Here is a 27,374-nt window from a genome sequence, read left to right as displayed (position 1 = left end):
GCATTTTTCATGAGCACTAGATTCACTTTAAAAAAAACAAAAAACAAAAATACAAAAAAACAACCACCCCATAATATAAAATGGGAACATCATTTGTGGAGGAGAGTTTATAAAGTGTGTTAATAATGCAATTCTAGTAAAAGGTATCTTAGTGAAGGAAGAGACAACTATAGGTCATTATAACCATTAGCTTCAATTGGGAACAGAACTGGTCTTAAACAGGAATAACTCCGTATACGTAGGGGATATTTTTTTAGCTTTAATGATAAGATACTTAAATATATTAATTACTTACCCCCACTGTAAATTACAACATAAATCAGGTACTAGTTATTTATTAGAAATTTGACAATCTCTCTGTTTCTTATACCTCACCCATCACCATCATATCTGAACACCTTTCAACTATAAAGTGAGGTGACCAACAACTGTCAAGAAAAGTTACTTCTTCATTCCTCTCCCTGGGAAAAATTTGCATAGGGTGTTTTTTATTTGTTAGGATTTGTTGTTTTAAAGTGCATTGCTCCATGCTTTTGTTAGGTGGAAGTGAGATTGCAGAACTGCACTTTTCACTTGAACCAGAAAGTAGCCAGATTTGTGGTCGCCCTTATGTCATGAAGGACTGAAGGTACGTCTACACGCTGATAAAAGACCTATGGCATGGCTGTGGCTGGCCTGGAGCAGCTGACTCAGGCTCGTGGGGCTCGGGCTGTGGGGCTATAAAATTGCAGTGTAGATGTTCAGACTCAGGCTGGAGCCCAGGCTCTGAGACCTCATGCATTCAGTTGTATAGCCCCACAGCCTGAGCCCCATAAGATCTGGGCTCTGAGACTCAGTGCTGTGGATTTTTTTAATCACAGTGTAGACATACCCCAAGTTCCACATTCTTGGACTGGCTGCCAAGAATGTCCTGTCCCTTATATAAATGAGCTTTACCCCTTACAATGAGCAATTCCTTTGTACCAAGGAGCAGAATTGTTAGGGGTAGTCAAGGTCCCAGAGCTTTGGATGATCATCCTGGGCCTAGATGTCTTAGTACTTTCAAGACAAGGACTGAAATCTCCAACTTCATGTGATGTTCTATAACAAGCCAGTACTTTTTCAGATTCTAAGACCTGGTTGTGAGCTGTTAATTCACACAACTCTTGTGATTTTATTGAAAAGCACATGATATTTGGTGGGGTTATTTTAAGTTTCTCATGGGCTCATACTTACTGACACCACACATTTGTACTCATTCAAAGTAGTAAAACATTTCCCATTATTTTCAAATGGGATGAAGCCACAGACTTCCCTCAATCAAAATGGCTATTATTCCCCTATAGCTAGCTTTTGAAATGCTGCTTCCCCTTACAAAGTCCGCTACTACTTGCTATTGTTTCCAATGACATTGAAGCCAAGTTGTTTTCAGAGAAGATGGCTGCTCCCTGTGCTCCTGGGCTAGGAATGGACAGGAAATTGTCAAGAGATATGGAAAGTTAAGGGGCAGGATGCAACCTAGGTGTGGGGCTAGGACAGGGAAATCTTGGGGGCTGGAGGAGGCTGATGTGGGTGGAGTGGATGTGGCAGAGAATGTGAGGGATAGGATATTTTAAGGAGAAAGCAGGGCTTGGATTGGGGGGTGGAGGGCGGGAGAAGCAGGGAAGTAGTGGTGTGCTCACAAACCAAGAGCCACCTACTTGAGATGCTGAAGTGAGATGCCACTTACAGCAGAGTGTGCAAATGTGCATGTCCTGCTGAATTCCTCAAGCTTGGCTCCACCAATAATAATTCTTTTTAAAAATCTCATGATTTTCAAACCGATCTCATGATTTCTGGAGGTCTGACTCGTGATTTTTGAATGTTTGCTTTTGACAATACTGTCTTAACCAGAAATGTGCTTTAGGGCCCTTGGTGCAGGCAAATCTCCCTTTGCAGTCGTCAAGTGGAGTTGTGGTGTCTGAGCTAGGATTGCACAGGAGGCTCTTAAATTATAAAGGAATCATGCCATTCACCACTGAAAAGCAGCCCCCTGTGAGATGAAATGGAGCAGCTATTTAAGGGCACAACCCTGTTTGGTTCGGAGTGCCCCCAGCTACCACTGAAGTTAATGGGAGATAAGAGCATTCAGCATTTCACAGGAGGTGCTCAGTACCTCACAGATGGAGTCTTAACAGCACACAGCCATGAGAAACAGACAAGGTGAGGCATATCTTATTTAGCTAAAACTCAAGAGTGGGGGGGGGAGATTGTATATCAGTAGAAAAGAGAATGACACAAATTAATATTTAGCTAGGACACCAAAGCTAAGCCTCTGAAACTTGAATGCCTTGGGAGCTTTATTGAACACAAGCAGTCGGGCCCTCTGGTTTCCATCTCATCCATACAATGGCACCTTCTCCAGCAGCACAATGTCCCCTATTACAATATTGTAGTATTGTAAGAACAAAAGAATGGCCATACTGGGTTAGACCAATAGTCCATCTATCCCAGTATCTGGTCTTCTGACAGTGGTGAGTGCCAGATGCTTCAGAGGGAATGAACAGAACAGGGCAATTATTGAGTGATCCAGCTCCTGTCATCTGGTCCCAGCTTCTGGCAGTCAGGTACTGACTGAAAAGAAAGAGTGCAATCAATTGAATTGCCAGAAATAACTTTCTACGGTATCTAGATGTTGCCAGGAGTCACTGTGTCTGGAGTCAGACCTTTGTTTGATTTGTCAGTTCTGGCCAAACTGCTGTACAAGTTGGCATGGCTGCTGAGCGAACAGTGTCTTTCTCAGTCACCTTTTCCAGCGGTCCAAAGTGAAGTAAAATGAATGTCCCCAGAAGAAATATGCAACTTTCCTCCTTCATAAGCATATCGTATTTTGTTCTTGTATTTGTCCCTTTCTGGAAAACAGACGCTCTCTGCTTAAACGAAAAGGAATGCACTAGCATTATGACATGAAGAAAACTGGAAATGCTTTTTGAACGTGACATTCATATTAAAGATGTATAAGTTCAGTTTCTTTCCAATAACTTTGCTCCTTTTTCCTTCCCAAAATTGTCATAATTCAGAATAAGGGAAAGGAGCTTCTCTGATTTACTCAGGTTTTTTAGGATTCCAACTACTTGGAGTTTTTAAAAAGTGCAGTTTTAAGTTACTGTTTTTCCAAAATATTGCATAAAGGAACCATTATGACTGTTCAAATAGTCCTTTTGACAGCAGGCAATCTGTTTTAAAGGCTCACGCAGCATTTCTCCAAACAAGTCCTTGTATGAAAATGAAACACCCCCGGGGCATGATGAAACAGCAGTTAGCACCTTTATAAAATCTCTGTCTCAGATTAGCTACCCTACAACTCTGGTAGATCACAGCATTACAAGTCTTGTACAAGTATGGAGCAGATTTCTGTTAATTCCTCTCAGAGGGTATAATTGCAATGTTCCTCTCATCCAGATAGACCTCCCACCCTAGGCACCTAGATGATATGCACCTTCACAACACTTTCATGGCAAAATTCTGTCCCACATGGCTGCTCTCATTTACACTGTTCTGCCCTTCCTATGTGCTTAGAATTCCAACTTTGTATATATATAGGGAGGGTAAAATATCAGCTTTGAAATCCACTGTCTGGATCTGAATAAAATACTGTCCTAATTTTGCATTGTCCTTTTAGATTTCAAGATGTCATTGCACATTTGGAAAGAGACAGTGGTGTGTAAAATAGACTGAAATGCAGACTCCTCCCACCTGTGGCCATTTTCCACCACTAGAATCAGCAAACCATACATAAGTGAAACACTGTAAAGATAAGGTTTTAGCACCTAACACTCAACAAGAGCCTACCGTTCAGATGAGAACATTCCCCAGCTTTGTTCTAAAGTACTTGTGTCACCCCTATTACCATAGTATCTGAGCAACTCAAAATCTAACATTTTTCCTCACAACACCCCAGTGAGGGAGGGAAGTATTGTTAGCCCCATTTCACAGATGGGGCATCGAGGTACAGAGATACTAAGGCTACATCGACAGTTGAGCTGGGAGGTATGATTCCCAGTTCATCTGGACGTACCAGCACTAGCTCTGCTTGAGCTAGCACTTAAAAATAGCACTGGGGCCACAGCCTAGCCGCCCCAGCTACAATCTCGCCCAACCTCTTGGTACATACTTGCACAGTTAGCCCAAGCTGCTGCAGACCCACTACTATTTTTAAGCACCAGCTCAAGCAAAGCTAGCATGGGTACCTCTACACGAGCTGGGAATCATACCTCTCAGCTCAAATGTAGATGTATCCTAAGTGACATGCCTAAGATCATACGGGAAGCCTGTGGTAGACCAGTGCTAACATCCTAATCACTAGACCATCCTTCCCATCAAGGAGCAAACTGCTTTCCTCACCTGTTGCATATTTTTACCTCTAAAGACCTTGATAATCTTCTTGAATTTTTAGCTCAAACAGTGTAGTTCTTGTCATTAGTAAATAAAACAATAGCAGAGAGAAGATTTAGCTGAGACATTGTTTGTTATCCCTGTGGCGAGATTCATATTTTTTATAGCTGAGATTTTTTTTTTTGTGGGGACGGAGACCATCCCATACAGTCCAGTCCAGTCCAGTCCAGTCCACACACACTTAATCATGCGTAGAAAGATTTACTGTAGGATATATTTTTAGGCAATTTTTCAAATGGCAAATTTCCACCAGGGTATGGCACTTGCCATGTCATCATTAACTATACAGAAAATATTAGTTTAGAGCTGGCCCACCCAATTGCAAAGGGAAAGCGTTCCACCCAAGTTCAAGAGGGGATCAGGGTCTCTCACTGTGTGGGCCAGTGGAGACTAAGCACATTACATACATACTTGGCCATCACCACCAGAAAAGGCCAAAGGCTTCTCCTGCCCTGTGCGTCTTGCAGGATTGATTCTGGAGCTGAATAGTTTTCAGCTGCACGGGGATGCTGTTTGGCTGCAATGAAAGATGAAAAAAAGATGTAGGAGTCAATCACTGGAAAGGAGAGGTTGGATTTAAAGAGGATTAATATGACAGCCAAGGATATGAAGGGTGGTGGAAAACCCAGGAGGCCCCACTGCTCCTGTCTAGTATATGTCTGCCACGTTATACAGATTTGCAGTGTGACACATGTCTTCCATTTTGGATCACATAGCCACACAAATAACTCATTTGTTCACATGGCTTTCTGCAAGCTGCTTCTCCCTTCCCTGTGAAGGGCCAGCACCACATGCTACGTTTTACTGCATGGCCTCTTTCTTCTTTTTTTGCTTAAAGTGTTTATTGATTTTAAGAATAAAAACAACATACAGAATTTACAGAGGCTACTGAGGTAATTCCTCAAGCACGTGACCCCTCTCCTTTTAACTATTCTCTTTCCTCCTGGTTCACAGTTCATGTATCTGTTCTCAGATGGAAGTGCAGCAGGAGAGGTAGCCAGAGTGGGTCTATGGCTCTGATTCAGGACAGCCCTTAAGCACATGCTTAACAATAAATATGTGCTTAAGTTAATAGGGAGGGGCTTAAGCATGTGCACGTTGTCCTGAATCAGAGCCTTAGAGAATTGAATGACAAGTCACTTGTACTTCAGTATAAGTTCTATTTTTTTAAATAGGGGAATTGTGGGGTGGAGAAGTGAGGGGGATATGGAAGTTTGAGGATATCAATATATCTTCTAAGATAGGAAATAGATGGAATAGATCAGCGATATCTGTAATAGTAAGCAAAGTGGAATCCATTTATAAAATCCCACCCCACCCCCACACCCTGACCCCAGTAACTCTTTGAAGAATCTGTTCTCTACATCCCTGAAGGTGTTCTTCAGATAACACCTCAAACCTAACTGACTCAGTTTAAACAAAAGTGTTTATAGGGCAGGAGAGGGAGGAATATTTATGTTTCCCCCTGCTGCAGAGGTGTTTGTTTCTTTCAGCCATTGCTATCAGTTTACATAGGTTTATGTTTTCAAGATTATCTTTCCAACGCTATTATGGACTAGAAATTTACTATTAAAACAAAAGCTGAGATTCTCCTCTATTTTTCCTCGACCGCCCAGATCCAGGAGGCCCACAGCCACAGGTTTGACAAAGCTTGCAGGCCAGCCCTGCAAATGGACCAAATAGCACAAAGATTTAAACTAAGAAACCTACTAATGGATCAGTGTTGCTATTTAACATTCATCACAATAATTTCTCCATCCCGAGCATAAACTCAGACACTTTGTTCTAATCTGTCCAAAAAAAGGCACCATAAGCGATGGCAAAAGAGTCCAGAAGACCCCGGTGGAAGCACGACATCATCCCTAAATTGTAGCAAAGAGTACAGTGCTGGTTAGCATAGCAAAGCCCCAAACTCTAGACTCAAGTCACAACATTATGCTCATTAAAACAATGGAAATTGGTATGACAATGTAAGATCTTGTCAAATACTCTGCACAGGTAACAATCATTCTGGCATTGCCTAACTTTTCAGTGCTTGACGTTGCAACCTTCATAATGTTCTTTTAATGTAGGGTGTGTGTGTGTGTGTGTGTGTGTGTGTGCGTGTGTGTGTGTGCGCGCAGATGCGTGTAAAAGTAATATTATATATATTACACACGCACACGACACTAATGTGTGATATGACACCTGTATCTTTTACACGGATATAAAACATTGACCCCTCACCTCTGGCAATTAGTTTAAAGAAAAAAATCTAAGCAACTTTGCCCCTTAAATGTTTTTGGTGAAATACATTCAGGTCAGCAGATTTGAATTAAATTATTCAGCCTTCTCTCAAACCTTGGGCTAGAATGGATATATTGTAAAGGAATGCTTAAATAGCATTTTCTTAAATGGTAATTAGTCCTGCTTTAGTGTACCTGAAATTGTACACATCTTTTGGAAACTGTAAACATATATGGCACTTAGCAGTTCACATAAATGACTATCAGATATAATTGTTTCCATCTTTGCTATGTCAGCCATGCCAAAAGACAGACGTGGTTTGCTGCCTTTTTACATTACTCTCCCATCCCCACCCCCCGAAAAGTATCCTTTTTTTCCCCCCTTTTTTTTGCGCTATAGATTGGGGAAAACAGACATATCACAATTATTTCTATCCCCTGTTTAGTTATCTCTTGATTTCAGGGGTGTGGGGGGGGGATTTTTTTAAAAAATTGACATTTCTACAAAACTTACAAAAGATGTCATGAATTCCTAAACAATAGTTTCATTTCTTCTCCTGTGGGTGGGTCTCATTATATCCTGAACACGTTTATCAGATCTCCAATTCCTCAGGCCCTTTGTACCTGCCAAAACCATCAGTTACACTTTTCATTTTCAATTTTTATTTTTACTGTTAAATGTCTGCTACTATAGGATACTTTAAAAGTAGTACATTAAAGGCAAACACTGAAGCATGGGTAGACTATCAAGATCCATACAAGCAGCAGATATGTTATAAAGTCCTTTTAAAAGGACTGCCACCAAGTTCACTCAGATTCATGAGGCCAGATTCAGGCCAGTCATTTAAATGGCTCCATGGGTGAAAATTAATGCTACACGAACAGGCTGAAGGCCCCAATCCGCCTCTCACTAAAGCCAATGGAACAACTGCCATTGGCAGTAACGAGAGCTAGACTGGGCCCTTATTGTATTCCTATATTTCGACTGGCAACACACCCACCCTAATGCAGATTATTCCTGATAGTAACAGGAAATAACATGGTTGGGCTTGGTGTATAGTTCTCATTGCAGAATGACAGGGCACATGTAGATATGAGTTTGTCCATGCCCTGGAATGCATCATAAAGGGCCCAAAGAAAAGCCTTTCCATGGATGTCCAAGGCTCACTGTCCTCAAGTGCCCCTCATGGCATAACCGGGCATTTCAGTCTCTCCACCTCACTCTTTTCCTCAGGGCTCCCATGATCTGGGGTGGTGACTTGGCTCTCCAGCCAGGTCACATTGACGCTCTGACCCCTTCCAGGATAACAGGGTCCCTTAGTCCAAGTCCAAAAACAACATCAAAGCAAAAGAATTTTCAGCTCCCTTCCTTGCAGATAAGCAGTAAGAGAGACCAGTGCCCCTGGGGCCTAACTTGCAGCTCCTGGGCGCCAATAAACCCACCACTCCAGGCCAGTTCTGCCCTCCTACCATGGGCCTTCAGGCAGTTCCTAGCCTGAGCCAGACTTATTGCCCCACATAGGAAGAGCCTGTCTACTCTCCTCCCAAACCTGCCCCACCTGCTGGGCTTTCTTCCTTTTACGTCCAGCATACACATGCAGGTGTAGCAGGGCTAATTGAACAGGGCTAGCTTGTCCCAGGCCTCCTAACGCTCAAAGGAAACAGAACTCAAGGCAGCAAACATCTACTTTGCCTTTCCTCTTCCAATTGCAGGTTTCTTGGCAAGCACTTGTGCACACACAACAGCTAGAATTTATCCTATTATATCCAAAAGCAAAACAATTTTATCATTTCTCTACACTTTCAGCATGTTCTTTCCATCTTTTCTTTTATCCCAGTTTAGGGAACATCACTAATGACAGGTGCGGGGGAGAGGGGTGTTTTGTTCTTCCCCTGAGGTTTGTTGAATTAAAAAAAATCAATATGTAACAAACAACTAGATAGAAAAGGAAATACAGTAAGAATTTTTTTCTTAACTTGAACACTTTGGATCCAGTCCAACAATATCTGCAACCCTCCATACCACAGAAGCTGTAGATGCTGCCTCCACTGAGGCCTGTCTAAAAGAAAATTCAACCCATTGTACACAGCTGAAAAGTAGAGTCTCTGCAGATCTACTAGTTATGTGCTGGAGAGGTAGGGGATAGATGCTGGAATAACTCTCCACCTCCCATGCTCCTCTGCACTACAATTCTGGGCTGGCCCAGCTCCCTTTGCTGGGGCTGTTGAATATCAGTGAAATAGGAGAACCCTTCCCACATGTCAGGTGGTAGAGACATGTTATGAGCATATCTCTGTGCAGAACAAAAACCTTATTGCCAAGGTCTGACTCCAGCCCGCAGAAGAAGTCAGAGAAGATCATGGAATCCTCAGTCTTCCATTGCTGCCACAATGGAGGAATTACCCTTGGAACATGTTCAGCACGATAGATGCTAGCGACCGTATTGTATGACATCCCTGACCTTTTTATGCTACTTAATATTTTTATTATTTTATGTCATGTATCCTCCAATGTGCATATAATCTTGAAAAATTAGTTTATCTGGAAACTGTGAAGGACTGCTGCCACTTCCAAGGTTAAACATTCACAAAATCTGGGTTTTTTTCCCCTAGGTTCAGTTAAATGGTCACCATGCTTTTTCTTTATTTCCTCTTCCTTTATTGATAAGAAATTCCTGGTCAGTCATCTTTTTTCATCTTCCTTCACTACAATGTACATGCTATTTTCAAGGTATGAATTGCTGTGATGTCACCACTGCAAACGGATATTAACTGATTATATGCATTTTTTTTAAAAAAAACTTTGTTAAATTAAAATTCTGATTTTTGTCTCACTTAAATTTCTTTGAGAATTTCTCTTGATTTATACCTGAGGTGGGGAAAGAATCCCTTTCTTCAAAACCTCTACTGCTCTGTGCTAAGATCCCAGTCCAATGTATGGAAATCAATGGGAATTGTATTATATAAGATCTAATACAATTCCCATTGATTTCCATACATTGGACTGGGATCTTAGGCCCTGATCCTGCAATTGATAGCACATGGGTGGAGTGCTGTGACTGCATGGTGCTGCACTAACTTCAATGGGGCTGATTGTGGGCATAGTTATGAGCCCACATGGTATCAATTGTAGGTTTGGAGCTTTAGACTGTCAACTTTTCAGGGCATTTTGTCACGGATATCTATGATGCCTTTTAAGTAATAATTACAAGTCCTGCTACACACAAAACAGTGACTAGCGTGACAGTAATTGAATGCTAACAATGCATAGTTATCAAGATTTCTTAAGTACTTAAGTCAGTCTAGCTCTGCTGATTATGGAATATGCATTCACAGTCTCGGGGGGGTCACAGGCAACCTCCTTGTCTATATAGTTAAATGGGAAGGAAATCGTTCAGGGGTCCCAAAACATTTTGGTTGTAACAAGGGGTCATGGTGCGGAAAAGGCTGAGAACCACTAGCCTAGAGCAGGGGTTCTCAAACTGTGGGTCACAACCCCATTTTAATGGGGTCACCAGGGCTGGCATTAGACTTGCCAAAGCCCAAACCCCACCGCCTGGGTTTGAAGCCCGGGGGCTTCAGCCCTGGGTAGTGGGGCTCAGGTTACAGGCCCCCTGCATGGGGCTGAAGACCTTGTGCTTGGGCTTTGCCCCCCCCCCCCCGCCAAGCTCAGACAGGCTCAGGCTTCGCCCTCCCCTCCCCCCCCCCCTCCTGGGGTCATGTAGTAATTTTTGTTGTTAGAAGGGGGTTGCGGTGCAATGAAGTTTGAGAACCCCTGGGCTAGAGCATTCCCATTGCTCTCAATTATCTATGGAGAATGTCATTGCATAGGCTCTTCCAATAATGTCTTTTGAGGTTTTGATAAACTGTTGAAACCAGACAATCCGATTAACGCCAGTGGGAACTGAGGGTGCTCGACATTGCTCCGGAGCAGAGCTTCAGGGTGCAGGTATCTGCCGGAGAAGAACATTGGGGGTACGTCTACTCTTGGAGCTGGTGGTGTGGATTCCCAGCTCATGCAGACATTCTCTCACTAACTCTCATTGAGCTAGCACGCTACAAAGCGCTGCCCCAGGTACAAACCCCCCTGGACCCTGGGGGTAGATACTCAGGGTGGCCAGCCCATGCCGCCACTCACTGCTGCCTGTGCCCCAACTCCACTACTATGTTTAGTGCACTCACTCAAGAAGAGCTAGCGAGACTGTTTATATGAGCGGAGAATCTCACCCCCAGCTCCAAGTGTAGACGTAGCCTTGGAGGGTGGAGTTGGAAACAGAAAAGTATTTTGAACAGTCATTTATGGAAATAAGAATAAGACATTGAGAACCAAGACATGGCCCTTTGTATATTCTCCTAGCTTGCAAAGCAGACTCGGGTTACAAGTGACCCGAGCTCTGGACAAGTGGAGTGGGGAGAGAGGATTCTATTCTGCAGTGGAATGAGCTTGTCTCTCCACTACATAGCTGGGGAAGGAGGCAGGTTAAATGAGCAAGACAGATTAGAACATGGTAACCTTCCAGACTCTACCTCAGTAACAAAGAAGTCTAAGTATTCCTCCAGTGTGCATTAAGATTTCTGCATAAAATATGCCGTATGTTTAAACAAATCGCCTCTTATTTTCTGTATGTTTTTCTCTGCTCCTACCTTTAAATAAATACTTGAAAAAAAATCTAATCTGGATTGACTGGGAGTATTGCATTAGGGAAAATCCTGAATGTTCCTATTCTTGAAGAGTGCAGTATTATTAATAGGAGGTGGTAATAAGGAAAAAGGGAACTGGCTGCTTAGTAGCTGGCCAGAGAGAGGAAACAGAGTACACAGAAATTGTCCTGGCACACATCAGTTGGAGGCTCGGCTCCAGTGGGAGCAAGAATCAGAATGTGCGGCAAGGTCAGTGAACTCTGCAGTCACGAGTATTGGACTGTGGTATCTCTAAGAACCAAGCCTAGGAGAAGGATGACTAGAAAACAGAAAGCTTTTGTGCATTCTTATAAATATAGTGAGATACCCTGTCAGCGATGCAGGGAAAGAGCTACAAGAAATACTTATGACAGTTAAAGAGGATTTGTGAAATTATTTTATTGGTGAACATTTGTCTGGGTGAGGACAATAGTGTGTTTGGCCCAGCTTTTGCCCTAGTAGGCAGCCTGGCTGCCTACTAGAGAATTCCTTGCAGTTAAGAAGTGGGAAGGACAGGAGTTAAAGAAGTAGAACTCACAATTGTCTGCTAAGAGCAGAGGGAGAGCTCCCCCTCCTCACTCATGAAGACACAGGGTACATCTTCATTTGAGCTGGAAGGTGTGATTCCCAGCTCAGGTAGACATACCTGTGCTATCTTTGTTCGATCTAGCATCTAAAAATAGCAGTGTGTCCATGGTGGCACAGCTGGTCACTCAGGATAGTTACCTCAAATACAATACCACCCGACCAGCTGGCTATGTAGTCGGGCAGCTAGTCCAAGCCACCACCTATGCTGCTGTGGACACACTGCTATTTTTAGGCATTAGCTCAAGCAGCGTTAGCACGAGTACACCTATGCAAGCTGGGAATCACACCTTCCCGTTCACGCGTAGCCACACTTTCAGACGGGGGAATCTGAAGCAGGAGCGGGAGGCATAGGTGCTGGAATGATTTTTATAGTGGGGGTGCTGAGAGCTGTTGAACAGAACTGTAAACCCTGTATATTATGGAAACCACTTCAAGCCAGCACCCCTAGTTCCATCATCTATGGAGGGAGGAGCTGGTGACTGGCTGAAGAGTTTCTGGGGCTTCAAGCCATTGCTAACAATGGGTGAAGCAGTAAAGATGGAGGAAGACTTCTAACAGGCAGAAGTTCCCTCTGTGGAGCCTCAATCTCCCCTATAGACACAAGGGAAGAGAATGGCCCACCTCACCCTCCAGCCCTGCTGCAGTAGAGCAGAATACAGGGAGGTGTGAACCCTGGGCTGACTCCCAGGTGGTTCTCTGCACACACACGGTAGGGCCAAACCAGCTGTGCTACACAGGGTGCCCTCCATGCTCTCAGATGGGGTTAGGATATTTTCTTACTCTGGCATTCTCTTGAAACTAACCTGTGCCTGCCTGGCTCAGCATGGCACTTCATTAGAAACATGAAACTGATTTATTCTGCCTCATTGCAGCAGAGGCATAAGAGAACAACTTGGGGGAGGGGGTAACAGACAGGCAGTCGATATCCCTACTTATCTACTTTTCCATTTAAAATTAATAGTTTTAAAACTATTAAAATTAATAGTTTTTAGTGGCAATGGTCCTTTTTTTGTATTTTGAGAGACATGGCACATATTTAAGATATTATAATTCAATATTTAATGAGAACAGACTTGTCAATGAATGAAGCACGTTAGCAGACATCAGACATTCAAAAGTAACAAACAGGAATACTTTTTGTTCAAACCACGAATGATAGATCATTGTAAGAAAAGTGGGGCAGATTCATCAATAGAAAAGGGCCGGTGATCTGAAGTGACCATCATCCCATCTTCTGAAAACAGAGTCACAACATGATAAGAATCACAAATAAATTACTGATAAATGTATGTCTGAAAAATGTAAATATTGTTTTCATTCCTTCGAGGCACCTGAGTAGAGCTAAGAGCAGAAGGGAAGGATGACATGGATGTGCAAAGTATACTCACTGTGTCTGTTTGGAGAGGAGTATCCCCACATTATATTCCTGCAGAAAAGCGTATGCCCACTTTTTGCCATCTGTGGAGATGCAAATAAAAAGCGACAGATTGTATCCTTTGTATTCTCTGTGCAGTTTACCATATCCCTAGGAAAGTTAGTACAGTACAATTTTCAAGAGAGAGACTGGCTTCCACATAGGCACCTAAATAAAGTGGCCAGATTGTCAAAAGTGCTCAGCACCCAGAAGCTCCCACTAAGAACAATGCAAGCTGATGGATACCAAGCATTTTTGAAAGTCTGGCCACTTCAATTAAGCCTTGTTTAGACTAAGAAAAAAAAATCATGTTAGTTACGATGTCTGAGGCCTTGTTTATATAGAAAGCTAGTGTGTGGCAAGTCAGGCAGTGTTAATTGACAGCACACTAGTCTCTGCCATGTATTAACTGACTATATTGACCCTGCCTAGATGCACTAAGAGTTCTGTAGTGTGCTTTGACATACTCCCATTTCAAACAGCAGTACATCAAGGCATGCTACAGAACTTTTAGGGCACTGTAGCAGGGTCCATGCAGTGATTTAGTAACCTGCAGATTTACACCCTGGCTTGCCACACACTAACTCTCCATGTAGACAAGCCCTTCACTAGTCTATTTGAAACTCCATTTAGAACCTAGTGTAGATGCAGTTTAATGCCTCCGTACCCAAACTAGCTGGTTGCGGGGTCAATGCTATTGGGGAAGTCTACATAACAGCAGAGGTCATTTGAAAATCCGGCCAACAGTGTTTCTCCAGAGTCATTCATACTCTATAGTGGATTAGCATCGCTAATCCCAAGTGTTCAAAAGTCACCAGTCAGGCCTCAAAAATCAGGAGATTGGTTTAAAAGTCACACAAGTTTTACAAATGCTCATCTTGGTAGGCAGGCTGTGTCTTTGACAGAGCTGGGCACACTGGAGAGACCCTCTTGGGTGGGAGTGGGGACGGGGGAGATCTCAACCAAGAACAGCTAGGGCAGTGCTCCACATGCTCTCTCTGCTGCCCCTCCCTCTTGCTGTCTGTGGGCCGGGGGGGGGGGGGGGAGGGCTCTGCACCCTGTCCAATCTATTGATGTTGCCATGGGGCTTTGGGGGTGCTGGGAGACTGGTTCCTGTCTGGAAGTGCTGGAGGAGGTGGGATGTTGCAACTGTTTGTTGCTTAGGTGAGGTAGCCATTGTGAGCTCTCTGTCCCACCCTACCCAACCTTAATCTAGTTGTTGGATCTCCTCTGATGCCAGAGGCCAGGCCTTCCATATGGCAAAACTGGCAGACTGCTGGATGGGGGGGGGTTTCCCCCCCACTTTGAATCCAGCAGGTCTAAGTTACAATCACTGCTAATTTAGCAGGTTCCAATGGGTGGGTTAGAAGTGTCCAGTAGATGTCCCTGTAAACCAGTGGGCTGCCTGGGTCTTGGGCCAGAGTACAGCAATGCATGGTGAGGGGGTTTGCCTTGATGTCTCGCTCAGTTTGTGCCCCTCTTCCTTAGCTTCCCTACCTCCCGCCTGCATGGGGTGGGACTCTGCCTTCCAATCAAAGTATTTTGGCAGACCTAAGTGTATAGAAGGAGCATGACCTTCACACACTCCCTGAGGTTTGTGGTACCATTTGTGCCAGTTTAGGTCCTGCCAGGTAGTTTGGGGGTAATTACCGCAGTTAGGTAATAGATTTAAATGAAGTTGACGCCTCTGTATTTAACCATACAATGATGTCAGACAGACAATTAAATTGAACGAGTTGGCAATGCTGGGTCATGGTCCCAAAAAACTCTGCTATACTATAAGTCAAGTACAGTATACCCACTTCCAAAGACTTTATATACATAAGGCACACCCATAAGAACGGCCATACTGTATCAGACCAAAGGTCTATCTAGCCTAGTATCCTGTCTTCCAACAGTGGCCAATCCCAACAAGCAAGCAAGCTCCCTTTATTAATAAAGTTTTCCAAGTTCACACATTTAGGGGGACTTTGTTCAAACCAATAGAGTAAGCTAAAGGGAAATAATTGGAAAACGTGAGAGCTCCCTGATTAGTCTGAGGAAATATCCAAATAACTAAATAGCTATTTAGACAAGCTCTGAGAATGCTCCTTTGATGCTCATGACACACTTTGAAGTCTTTTGAGACCATTGTGGGATAGAGACAGAAAGGGAAAACATTGAAAACAAAACACATGCCAGTACAAAGCAACTTGTGAACAAGTAGAAGCTACATTTTTTCTTAAGGATACTGACTTCACTTTATGGCTCTGAAAAAAATATGACTGGTAAGGCCACTGGTTTATTTCTGAGTAGAAAAACTGCATAGTATGAAATTTAACTAATCATTTAGCTGACATTGCTAATAGTCCCTTAAATCAAGCATCTTAGTCATATTCCCCTGAAGTCTGCCAGAAACCTTTGCCTTTTTGACATGAAGTCCTTGGTTTCTCTACCCACCACGCAAGCATGAGCACCCACCCACCTATCCAGCCCCAACTCTGTACCTCACGGTTATCTGACCAAATCATATCTAGAGGCGAGAGGGTAATTCCATTTCCGTGTTAAGTCAATATTGCATTCTCTACTAAATCTGCCATCACGTATTCCAATTAATGCCAGATAAAGCGTTGGTTTCTGTGATGTGGATACCCACCCAGTAGGAGCTGCACTGAGACAGGCAGTGCATCATGCTCCCGCAGATTTGGCTCAATCTGATGCTCTGAGATTTGAGTCCTTTTCCCATGTCCGCCATTTCATCTAGGTTATTATCTGCAAGTCACGACACCTCTCTGGGCCTCAGCTTTCCAAACTGTAAACTGAGGATAATGCATTGTAAAGGGCTCTGCAAATCTTGCATAGCTATAGATGAACCTCAGAAGAGTCACTTATTATTTCACAATGGCCACTAAAATGCTATCAAATGTTAAGTACTAGACTATAACATAATACATAGTTAGTTAAACAACTGCAGACAAAGAGTAACTATTGAATCGGATTGGAGGGAATCTCAAGTGGGGTTCCACAGGGATCTGTTCTGGGTCCGGTGTTGTTTAACATCTTTATTAATGACCTGAAGGTAGATACAGAGAGCACACTGATCAAGTTTGTAGAGGACACAAAGCTAGAGGGGGTTGCTAGTAATTTGGAGGATTGAGCTAAAATTCAGAGGGATCTTGATAAATAGCAGAACTGGGCTGTAGACAAGAAAAGAAATGTCAGGTGATACACTTAAAGAAAAACCAAAATGCACAAATACAGAATGGGGGATAACTGGATTGGCAGCAGCACTGCTGAGAAGGATCTGGGAGTTGTGGTGGATCACAATCTCAACATGAGTAAGCTTCACAATGCTGTTGCAAAAAAACAAACAATTTTAGGTTGCATTAACAGAGGCACAGCATGTAAGTCATGGGAGGTGATAGTACCGCTCTACTTAGTGTTGGTTAAGTCTCAGCTGGGGTACTGTGTCCAGTTTTGGTCACCCATGTATAGAAAGGATGCAGAGAAACTGGAAAGGATCCAGAGGTGAGCGACAAAGATGATTAAAGGGATGGAATACAAGCCACGTGAGCAAAGGCTGAAGGAACTGGGTAGGTTTAGTTGGAAAAAAGGAGATTAAAAGGAGGATATGATAGCAAAAGGCTGCCATAAAAAAACATGGAGAAAAGTTGTTCTCTCGTGTCACAGAGGGCAGGACAAGAGGCAATGGGTTCAAACTACAGCATAGCAGATTTAGCTTAAGTCTCAGGAAAAACTTCCTAACTGTAAGAACAGTAGGACAATGGAACTGAATGCCTAGGGAGGCTGTGGAAGCTCCTTCACCTGTGGTGTTCAAAAGGAGGCTGGATAGCCATCTGTCATGGATGGTTTAGACACAACAAATCCTGCATCTTGGCAGGGGGTTAGGTGATCCTCGCAGTCCCTTCTAACACTATGATTCTATTAATACTAATTCAGTGACTGATTTAGAGAGATCAAAAGCTCAATTAGCAATCCACCATGGATTTGATCTCTTATAGGTAAGCTGCAAGAAGTTATGAAGCTGAGTCTGAGTTCCCAGTGAAGTCCTCTAGTCCTTCTCCTGAGGATGGGTTGAAAAGGTGAAGTCTATTACAAACCTAGTTTTATTTGCTGCTCTCACTTTTTATACTCTTCCCCCAGCTACCGTCTCTTCGCTGGTACTGTGCAAGAGAGAGAGAGGACTATTCTGTCTACAATGGCATCTGCTCCTAACTACGGTTCAGTGCCAGACCACTCTGGGGGGCGGGGAGAAATCAATTTCTAATTACTCATTCATAGCAGAGGTTTAATGGATTGTACTGGTTTATTGTACTTTCACTACCATTGTCATCTTGGGTTTTACGCATTCTTTGGAGAAGTGGAGTCAAAAAAAAATTTAATGCCATTTCACTTCTAGTGTGGGACGACAGATCTGAATTTTACCAAACTGAATATTTAAGGGTGCCCAACTTTAGTGTATTAGCTTCATTGCACAGTTTTACCCTCTGTCAGACCTGTTTGATTCTATTAAAGAAATGTAGGGATGTAAGGCACCTCAAGAGGTCATCTAGTCCAGCCCCCTGCACTGAGGCAGGACCAAATACCCCTAGACTATCCCTGACTGGTGTTTCTCTGACTTTTTCTTTAAAACCTACAACAACAGGGATTTCACACTCTCCCTTGGAAGCCTATTCCAGTGCTTAATTAACCTTATGGTTGGAAAGTTTTTCCTGGTATCTAACCTAAATCTCCCTTGCAGCAAATTAAGCACATTACTTCTTATCCTACCCTCAGTGGACATGGAGGACAGTTGATCACCATCCTCTTTATAGTAGTCCTTAACATATTTGAAGACTTACTAGGTCTCCCCTCAGTTTTCTTTTCTCAGGACTAAACATAGGTCAAGGTTTTGAAACCATGACCTATGAGGAAAGGTTACTTTATTTTTTTTATTTATGCTTTCCTCTGGACTCTCTCAAGTTTGTCCACATCTCTCTTAAAGTGTGGCACCCAGAACTGGACACAGTATTCCACACCAGTGCCAAGTAGAGTGGGACAATGGCCTCGTGTCTTATATATTACACTCTTGATAATAAAGCTCAAAATGACATTAACCTTTTTCACAACTCCATCATATTGTTGGCTCATATTCAGATTGTGGTCCACTATAACCCCTAGATCCTTCTCAGCACTAACAACTGCCAAGCCAGTTTTTCCATTTTGTAGCAGTACATTTGATTTTTCCTTCATATGTGAAGTATTTTGAACTTGTCTTTATTGAACTTCATCTTGTTGATTTCAGACCAATTTGTCTGACAAATTTGACAAATTTCAGACCAATTTGTCAAGATCATTTTGAATTTTAGTCCTAGCCTCTAAGTACTTGTAAACTCTCCCAGCTTGGTGTCATCCACAAATTTTGTAAGCAAACCCTCCGCTCCATTAATGAAAACAGTGAATATTACCAGATGCAGGACAAACCCTTGCAGAACCTCAGTAGATACGTCCTCCCAGTGTAACAGGGAATCTTTGATAACATGTTGAAAGACCATACTCAAAGAGTAGTTATGAACTCACTTGATAGTAATTTCATCTAGACCACATTTCCTTAGTTTGTCTATAAGGATTTTAATTTTTCTTCTTTTCTGGATTTACAAGAAAAATTGGGTATTCATCCAGTTATTGGTATGTTACATGATCAATTTAAGAAAAAAAAAAAAGATACTCAAAAAAATCCTTAACTGCCATCTTTTTTTATCCTCAACTGTCTTTCCAATGTTTTTGTGGGTAACAAAACAGAATATTTTGTAGTGAATAATTGAATGAATGTAGCTTTCTACTAACACAACACCTATCGGTACATCATTTTCCTTGCATTTATTTTTTAAATTTTAATTCTCTGCATTGATCATGGGGGTTATCAAAGAATATTTAATATTTGCTGCTCAAACAGTCTCTCAGTTTAATTGGTAATTCACATGGGGTTGCTGCTGTTCCCTGATTACAGCAGCAATTCTGGCATGAATATTCACATCTGTGTATGCAAAATTCAGTTTCCATGAATGATGTACATTTTGGGAGGCAGAAACAGCACTTTTCATTATGTCTGTTCAGCAGCTAACACATTGTGGGCACCATTAGAAACATTACTAATAATGCTCATGCACGCAACTTTGGAAGTCACTTTCCATTAATTTGTGCCAGTGAAACTCAATCACTCAACATGTTCAAAGGAAGTGTACATGAAAAGGGGCAAAAATATAGCCAAAACACATTCATTTAAAAACCTCAGATGTCTTAGGACAATGTGTGCAATATTCATCAAGCCCAAATGTTAAATAGCCAAGAAAAAAACAACCCGCACAAAGCATCGATGTTTTGGAGCTAATTGTTTCACCTTAACTTGAAAGTGGTTCATAGGATCAGAACACAAGATTAGCATGGGAGCAGGAACAAAATTCTCCTCTAAAAAGAATATATCACAATACTATAAGGCTACCTAGTAATGCAAGTCTGAAAGTTATCACACTGCAACACCCTGAGACAGTTTTCAGAGTGCTTTGGGGGCTTCAATAATCATCATGACTGGCACTTTATAGATTCGTGTTAGCTAGGTAGAAGCAATTTATGGGCCAGATTGTGACGCTCATACATGCACTGAATAGAACTTTACACCATATGAATTCCCATTAAAGTCGATCGGGCTACACTACTTAATGTAATGGTGCCACAGTCTGGTACTGTTATCGTTCAGATAATCTAGGAAACTAGAGCATAGTTTTGCAACAAAGGTAGATAAGATTTTAGAGAATTGTCTTGGGGAAAAGGAAAACTATGCTCCTCTAATTCTTTGATAGCCTTCTTGGTTCTACTCTGTGTAGGATTTGCATCCAAAGTGATCCTATGTTTTCTTTTCAAAACAGGAGATCAAATGTCTTATTATTAAGAATTAGAAAGGCCACATTCACCTTATCAGACAGCTACATACAAGAGTTATCTTCAGATTATAAAACATTATAGAGGGTTACAATATGTCAAAGCCTATTTTGGCCTATACAGGGGTCCCTAAATCTCTCGAACTTGTTGACTGAAAGTGACACTGAGTAACAGATTGTATCACTCCCCCTTGTGCTCCCTTTCATCAAAGAGGAAGAGTGGGCGAAGAAAGATAGTTATACTTTTTACTACTTTTATTTTCTACATAGCATTAAGTACCAGTTGTGCTTCCAAGTATCTGTGTCAGCTCTTTTTTATGGAGCAGGAGGACTTGATCACAACTACACATTTCTTTGTGACATTAAAAATAAAAAGCTTATTGCTTTAAAAAGTGTCATAAACCATAATTACCCAGCAGAAGCATTGTAGTCCAAATTCTGTCTCATCCTCTTCTCATCTTTATGTGCTTCCCTTCAAACCAGTTCCAGATGGCAGAGTTTTGAAACCTTCATCCATGGCTAAGTGGAGCTACCTTCCCTCGAGTGTCTGGGTTGAATTTCTCTATGCATAATAGGTTCCTTGGTTGCACCTCCCATCTATTGATCACCTGATGAAATTGCTTTCTTACTGCATGTTCCAATTCTGGTGAGTTACTTCTATTCCTCAGTACCCAAATGGCTCTTCCTCACATGCATCTCTCTTCTTCACATTTGGCTTCCTCTCCCTCACTCCTATTGCTCTTCCCAAATCTGCACGGTCTCTGTACCATGATTCTCATTCTCTAGGTCTTACCCATTTGCAGTGTCTTGCTTGCCTATTTTATGGGTCTTTCATTGCTGACTCCATCTTCCCATTCTGTGTTATCCAGATTTTCAGCCCCTCCCCTTATTCAACATTCTCTCATTATTCTTTCCTGTTCTAGGATGTCTTGTTTAGTATATGCCTTTAAAGTCGCACAAACTTGCAATGTGTCATAAGAAAACTATTTGGCTTATATGATCACATGACAAATTCATGGTTGTGTTTGTTTGTCCTCAGCTATCTCCCATGATGCGGTTTTCCTGACATTCCATACTCAGTTTCTTTAAGAGCTACACTTCTCCACCCAGTACCAGTGTCTAATATTCATGTTGTCTTTTTTGCAGAGAAAACTGGAATAGGCTTAAACTGATGAATAATTAAGAAATCTTTAAGTTAATCTAAAAATCAACATTTCGAATAAGGGTGAAGTCTCTTTTCACAGCAGAGAATTTCACAGCTATGAATGATCTAACCTTGGGATAGATGATATGGAAAAAGATTAAATAATTCCTGTTACTTTGCTTATGGGATTCTGCTGATCAAATTCTTTAAAGTGAAACATTGATATTTCTCTAAAAATAGAAGCTCAAGCAAAATATAGCCAATCTAAGTACTATTTTCAGGTAAACCTTCACACATTCACTTTATGGCCGACATGGAAGTTAGTTAGAAAATTCAAGCATTTAATCCTAGTGTTCTCATTGTGTCCAGCTGTCCTTATTTCTAAAATCTGTCTGGTACAACCAAATATTTTATTATGCTTAAAGGGCTACATTAATGTCTGGCATAATGCCATCAAAGTCAATGATGTTGCTTTGGCCTAAACTAAGAGTCATTTCCCTTGTGGTAAGCACAACTGATCACAGGCAAAAAGCTAAGAATGCTACAAGTGGAAACAAAAGCGAAAGTCAAAATCCAAAAGTGGAAGTGTCTCATCTGATCTTGTTCCTAGCACTGCTAATGATTAGAAATGGGACTGAATCAAAACCTTGGCTCCAAAACCTTCTAAACTTCTGGGGATTTAGAGACCAAACCAGCAGCTGGACCCAAATTTGGGATCCATAATGGACTGGATCTGAGGTTTTGGTACAGATGTCCTCTGCCCCACCTAGATTTTGAAATCTAGATGAAAGTTTCATGATTCAAGCCCAAGAGAATTTGAATATTGGTAGATTTACAACCAATGAAGGAGTAATCGCTGTTACATGGTTAAGTAAACATATTCAGTATGGAAGACTAAATTGCTTTCTAAAGTGGAATAGGGATTTCCATCACTGAATCAGATGCTATCACTGAGTGCAGAGAATAAGATCGACGACTGGATATGCAACCATTTACAAGAGATCAGAGTGAAATTAGAGATAATCATTCACACACATGAGATGGATGGTTCCATTACAAACAATGTGGAAGCATTCTCCAAGTTTGCTTTTATTTAGTTTTAACTGTGACTGAAAAAACCTTTGCATCTCACTAAGCTGGTTTAGAGGGAAGAAGATAGTAGGGTGAAATTTTTCATTAGTTTATTGCTTAGTTCTGAGGAAGATAGGTTCAGTGGCCAGCACAATAGCCTCAGACTTGAGAGATCTGCTCTACTACTTCTTGTATGATCTTGGGCAAGGGACTTAGGCCCAGAACAAAGGTATTTAGAGATCTAACTCCTATTGATTTCAGTGGAAGTTAAGAGCCTAAATATCTTTGAGGATCTGGGCTTTAGTCTTTCTATGCCTCAATTCCCCATAAAAGGGGGATAAAACAACTTCCCTCCCTCATAGGGTGTTGTGAGGTGCTCACATACCATGGTAATGGGAGTCATATAATTGGCTGGGAAATCAAACTTTTGAAATCATTATGCAGCTGCAGAATGAAGATGCAACCAATCAGATTGGAAACAAACAAAAAAAGAATTATTTTAAGGGTGGGACTTTCAAAAAGTGTGCGGGAGTGGACTAACTCTGCTCCCACTCAAGTCAATTGTAAAATTCCACACTGTCAGTGGCACCAGATTTAGGCCCATTCTGGGCACCTTTGAAAATCCCACTTTAAAATCAATTTTTTCTTTATTTTTAAGGACTTGAGTGATCCTAAATCTGTAATCAACCCACAGTCAAATTTGGCATTAGAGATTAAAAACTGATCACAATATTTCAGAAATGTTAGATAAGGACAAAAGGAGGCAGCAATTATCAGCTCCTTTTAGACATATTGGGCCCCACCTGTTATTTATACTGTTTTTACACCTGATCAAGTCCACAGACTTCAGTGGAGAAACTCCTGATTTGTACCAATATAAGAGCAGGACCTGCCCAGTTCTCTCGCTTTTTAGGAGTAGAGGTTTTTATTTCCTTCCTAGCAACATCAGCTGGAGTTTGTAGCTCTTTCTAGGATAGTACTGGGTCTTGCTTTTTTCTTTTAGCTTGAGCTACACCAAGAAACCATCTTCCCTGGTCCCATGCACCATACAGCTTCACTCTCCTTCAATTCTCATTGCTCCCAGCAAGCTTTCAAACACTGGCCTCCACTCCTGCCATTGGACACACACTTCCAGGGCCTCCCACGCTGTCCCCCTGGACCTCTTTTAAGGGCTCAGGGGATAATGGCAGAATTAATGCCACCCCAGTGGTGTTAACTCTGACAGATTTTCTGTGTGGTTTGAGTCTGATGTGTATTCCCTCTTCAGCGCTGCCCCTCAACCCCGCAAATGGATTTCTGTGAAGTCTGGACTAGGGGGTAGGGGCAGGGTTGGGGAGACAGCCAAGTTTTCTCCCATGTTCTTCTGACTGGACCCAGTCAGGCCCTGGGAAAATATTACTGTAATGAATAACTGACTGACATTTAGCAACATAAAGCCTTTTGAAAAACTAGCAAAAGGTCACTATGCATTTTCTTCTCAAGGAAACCGTGTGGGCCATGTTTATACAAATTAATGTTTGCACAGAAGAGGGAACTACCGGAGAAGGGATCTTCACTGTGCTTGTAGCATACAGAAGCAAAACACTTTCTCTTCAACGAAGGCAAACATATCAAATTACTGGCATCACAAGGGAGATTCCTTCCCTTAAGCTGCTACTTCTCCTAACCCACATTACTTCAAGGGAGACAAAGCTTGCTAAAATAATATTTAATGAAAAACAAAAACTGACCATACCTCTAACAGTTGGAACGGAGTTTTAGCCCATTCTTCATCTCTTTCGTGTGTTATGTTGAAACTGAGTACAAAAGGAGGCTATCAGCGTTGAATATTCTATCATGAGGTAATTCAGCCACCAGCTCTAATCTTAAGAATACAATGATAGCAATGTGCTTTCTGTTTCCATAGGATGTGAAATATCACAGGCCACTAGACTCTAAAATGCACATTTAAAACTGAAATGCCTGGCACCAGAGAGTTGTTTACTAAAATCTCCCTCTCTGAAAAGGTTCAACTCAAGTGTCCTAGAGAACAGTTAACTCATGGCATCTGCACAGCATAGTTGCTCAAAGGAAATATATTAAAGAATAACTACGTTATAAGTTTACTCTTGTGATATATTCATCACTGTGGTCCTTAGTGGAGGTCATATTTGTGCCCTCGTTTGATACAGACTAAAAGCAGAAGATTTCCGCAGCAGCAAATGAAATATAACAGCCTTTCTAAACTTTAGGGGAAACAATGCCAGGTGCCCAACCTTTAAACAAACAAGGATGCTGATTCCCTGGTGTGATTTGCTCCCATATGTCACTGGAGCAATATGTAGGAAGAAGGCAGGCTGAGATGGGTGGGAGGGAATAGACTGCCCCAGCCAGTGTACAGCTGTTATAGAAGTTCCAAATTGATTCCTCTGCCAGGCCCTGGTGTGCTGGGGGAGGGGGTCTGAGACAGTGGTAGGAGGCAGCACAGAGGACTTAAGATCACCTTTGCACCTCCAGGATCCTGGACCGGACCAAGGGCTGGCGCAGCCCCTAGTTCATACAGCAACCTACCAATGGGATGCTTTGCAAGCTAAAAACAAGTTACTAGGAAGCAGGTAATGGAGAATTACTGGGCTCCAGCACAGAGCATGAATCTTGAGTCCATCACTTAGCCCTGGTCTACACTGGGGGGTGGGGGAATTGATCTAAGTTACGCAACTTCAGCTATGTGACTAAAGTCAACATACTTAGATCGAATTACTGTGGTGTCTCCACCGCGGTGAGTCGACTGCTGCCGCTCCCCCGTCGACTCTGCCTGGGCCTCTCACGGTGCTGAAGTCCGGGAGTCGACGGGAGAGCGCTTGGGGGTCAATTTATTGCATCTAGTCTAGACACGATCAATCAATCCCCGCTGGATCAGTCGCTGCCGCGGGTAGTGAAGACATACCCTTAGGAAAAGGGGAAGTGGCTTTGGGGCAACCAGCCAAGTACCAGTGACAAAAGCTTTAAGTACCAGCACAGCTATGCACTCTAGTTGTTCTATACACCATGCACATAAAGTAGTAATACAAAGCACTATACAAGGTAACAAATATAAAGACACCCATGAAAATGTTAAATTGTATTAACATGTTAATACATATAGCCTTGTTTCTTAGAAAATGTATCCTCAAACAGGCCTTTACAGATGATAGCTTAGAGATCTTTTGTACCAAAAGATAAGTATTCATGTTACAGATTTGATACTTTAATCTTTATTCATCCACATCTCCCAGAAGATTTGAAAAGTTCTCTGTAGTATTTACAGCCATAGTGTGACAGAATTGTGCTGAAGAATAAAAACCAGAAAGTGAAATTGACTATAAACAAAATTGACTCATGTATTTTCATTTTCCAAGGTGCCTGAAGCATGAAAAGAAAGCACAAACAGTGAAAATTAAAATAGATTTCTAAAATTCTTTCAATTTGAAAGTCTAAAATATTAGTAATATATGTAGGGAAGTTTATAATTATATATCTCCGAAATGGGATATAAAGAATAATTTCCCATTTTTCAAAATTGTGAATATAAATCTATTTGAATATTTTTACAGGGAAAATGCTCTGTTGTAGTAGGTTTTTTTTGGGGGGGGGGGGGATGAGAGGTGTGTGTGTGTGTGTGTGTGTGTGTGTGTGTGTGTGTGTGTGTGTGTGTGTGTGTGTTTATATAACACACACACACACACACACACACCTCATCCCAAAAAAAACAAAAACAAAAAAACCCAAACACACTACTACAACAGAGCATTTTCCCTGTAAAAATATTCAAATAGATTTATATTCACAATTTTGAAAAATGGGAGATTATTCTTTGTACCCCATTTCGGAGTTATTCATTACACTACTATGCCAGCATCAGCAATCACAGCTGATGCCTTGGAAATGTTTCTCTTAACTAAAATGAAAAGGAAGAGAAGTTAGCAACCTCACACACCAGCTTGTCGTTTCCTTCTATTCGTGCCTAATGTGTATTAAAAAAAGAAATCCTTCAAACAGTTCCTATCTCAACCAGCTGGTGGCACTATAAGCACTTACTATGTAATGAAAAGTGAATATATCCACTGCAATATAATTTTACAACATTTAATCTTTTATCTTTATTTATGAGTCTGTCATAAATGGTTTAATTTGCATGAATTGGCCATATTGAGCCTAAACTGTTAGGCTAGGGAATATCCGGTTCATAAGAAGTAGGCTAAGATTGTCTTGTGGAGATTTAAAAAAAAAAAAAAAAAATCATTTGTTCACCATTCTCTAGCAAAGAAAGAAATCCTGGTGTGCTGCCAAATGATCTTTCTTACCATGACACTAAGAAAGGTTTTATATAAAAATAAAATCAGACAAAATTCAAGGAATTGATCTCAGAAGGGCTCCTTGAGCAGATAAAGCAGTAGGATCTACAGGATAGCAATTTGGCATATTATAGATCATCCTCCATTTAAGAAGTGTACACTATATAACAAATATGTATCCTCTATAGTAAGGTAAGGAAAGATACATGCTGCCCAGCAAAGTAGATATAATATGTAGTAGGCGGTGTATAAAGATGGAGAGTGAAATCCTGGTTCCATTGAAGTCAGAACTCCCATTGACTTCAGTGGGGCCATGATTTCACCCACAGAGTATGCAGCAAAATATAAGGGCTTGAATCTCCTCTCACAGCCACGTAACTCCATTAGCTTCAGCAGAATTATTCCTGATTTACAGCAGAGTAATCAGGAATATAATATGGCTAGAAGTAAACTGGATGTCTAGCATACATACAGTAGGAAAGGAAATTAAACAGGCAACAGATTGGACATAATGATTAACTCAGTGCTGTTGCTGAAAACAAATTCAGCAACATTTTCCCTCTTTTAAAACTGTATTTAACAATAATTTCTCCAGAGCCTCATTTTTTC

The 27,374-nt window shown here is 41.6% G+C and overlaps 1 long non-coding RNA gene across 2 annotated transcripts; it reads right to left on the bottom strand.

Moving 5' to 3' along the window:
- Positions 1 to 2,365: 2,365 nt before the first annotated feature.
- Positions 2,366 to 24,250, bottom strand: LOC141997591 (uncharacterized). Of its 2 annotated transcripts, XR_012641745.1 has the most exons (5): positions 24,188 to 24,250; positions 13,295 to 13,364; positions 7,153 to 7,262; positions 4,825 to 4,930; positions 2,366 to 2,888 (listed from the first exon to the last, which is right to left on the bottom strand). It is a non-coding gene; the product is annotated as an uncharacterized LOC141997591 (long non-coding RNA). The 2 variants fall into 2 exon arrangements; XR_012641744.1 differs by lacking the exons at positions 7,153 to 7,262; positions 24,188 to 24,250 and adding an exon at positions 15,956 to 16,057.
- Positions 24,251 to 27,374: the final 3,124 nt, after the last annotated feature.

The sequence above is a fragment of the Natator depressus genome, chromosome 1 (assembly GCF_965152275.1).
Source record: "Natator depressus isolate rNatDep1 chromosome 1, rNatDep2.hap1, whole genome shotgun sequence".
In the NCBI taxonomy this organism is placed as follows: domain Eukaryota; kingdom Metazoa; phylum Chordata; order Testudines; family Cheloniidae; genus Natator; species Natator depressus.
This window is presented reverse-complemented; position numbering and strand designations above follow the sequence as displayed.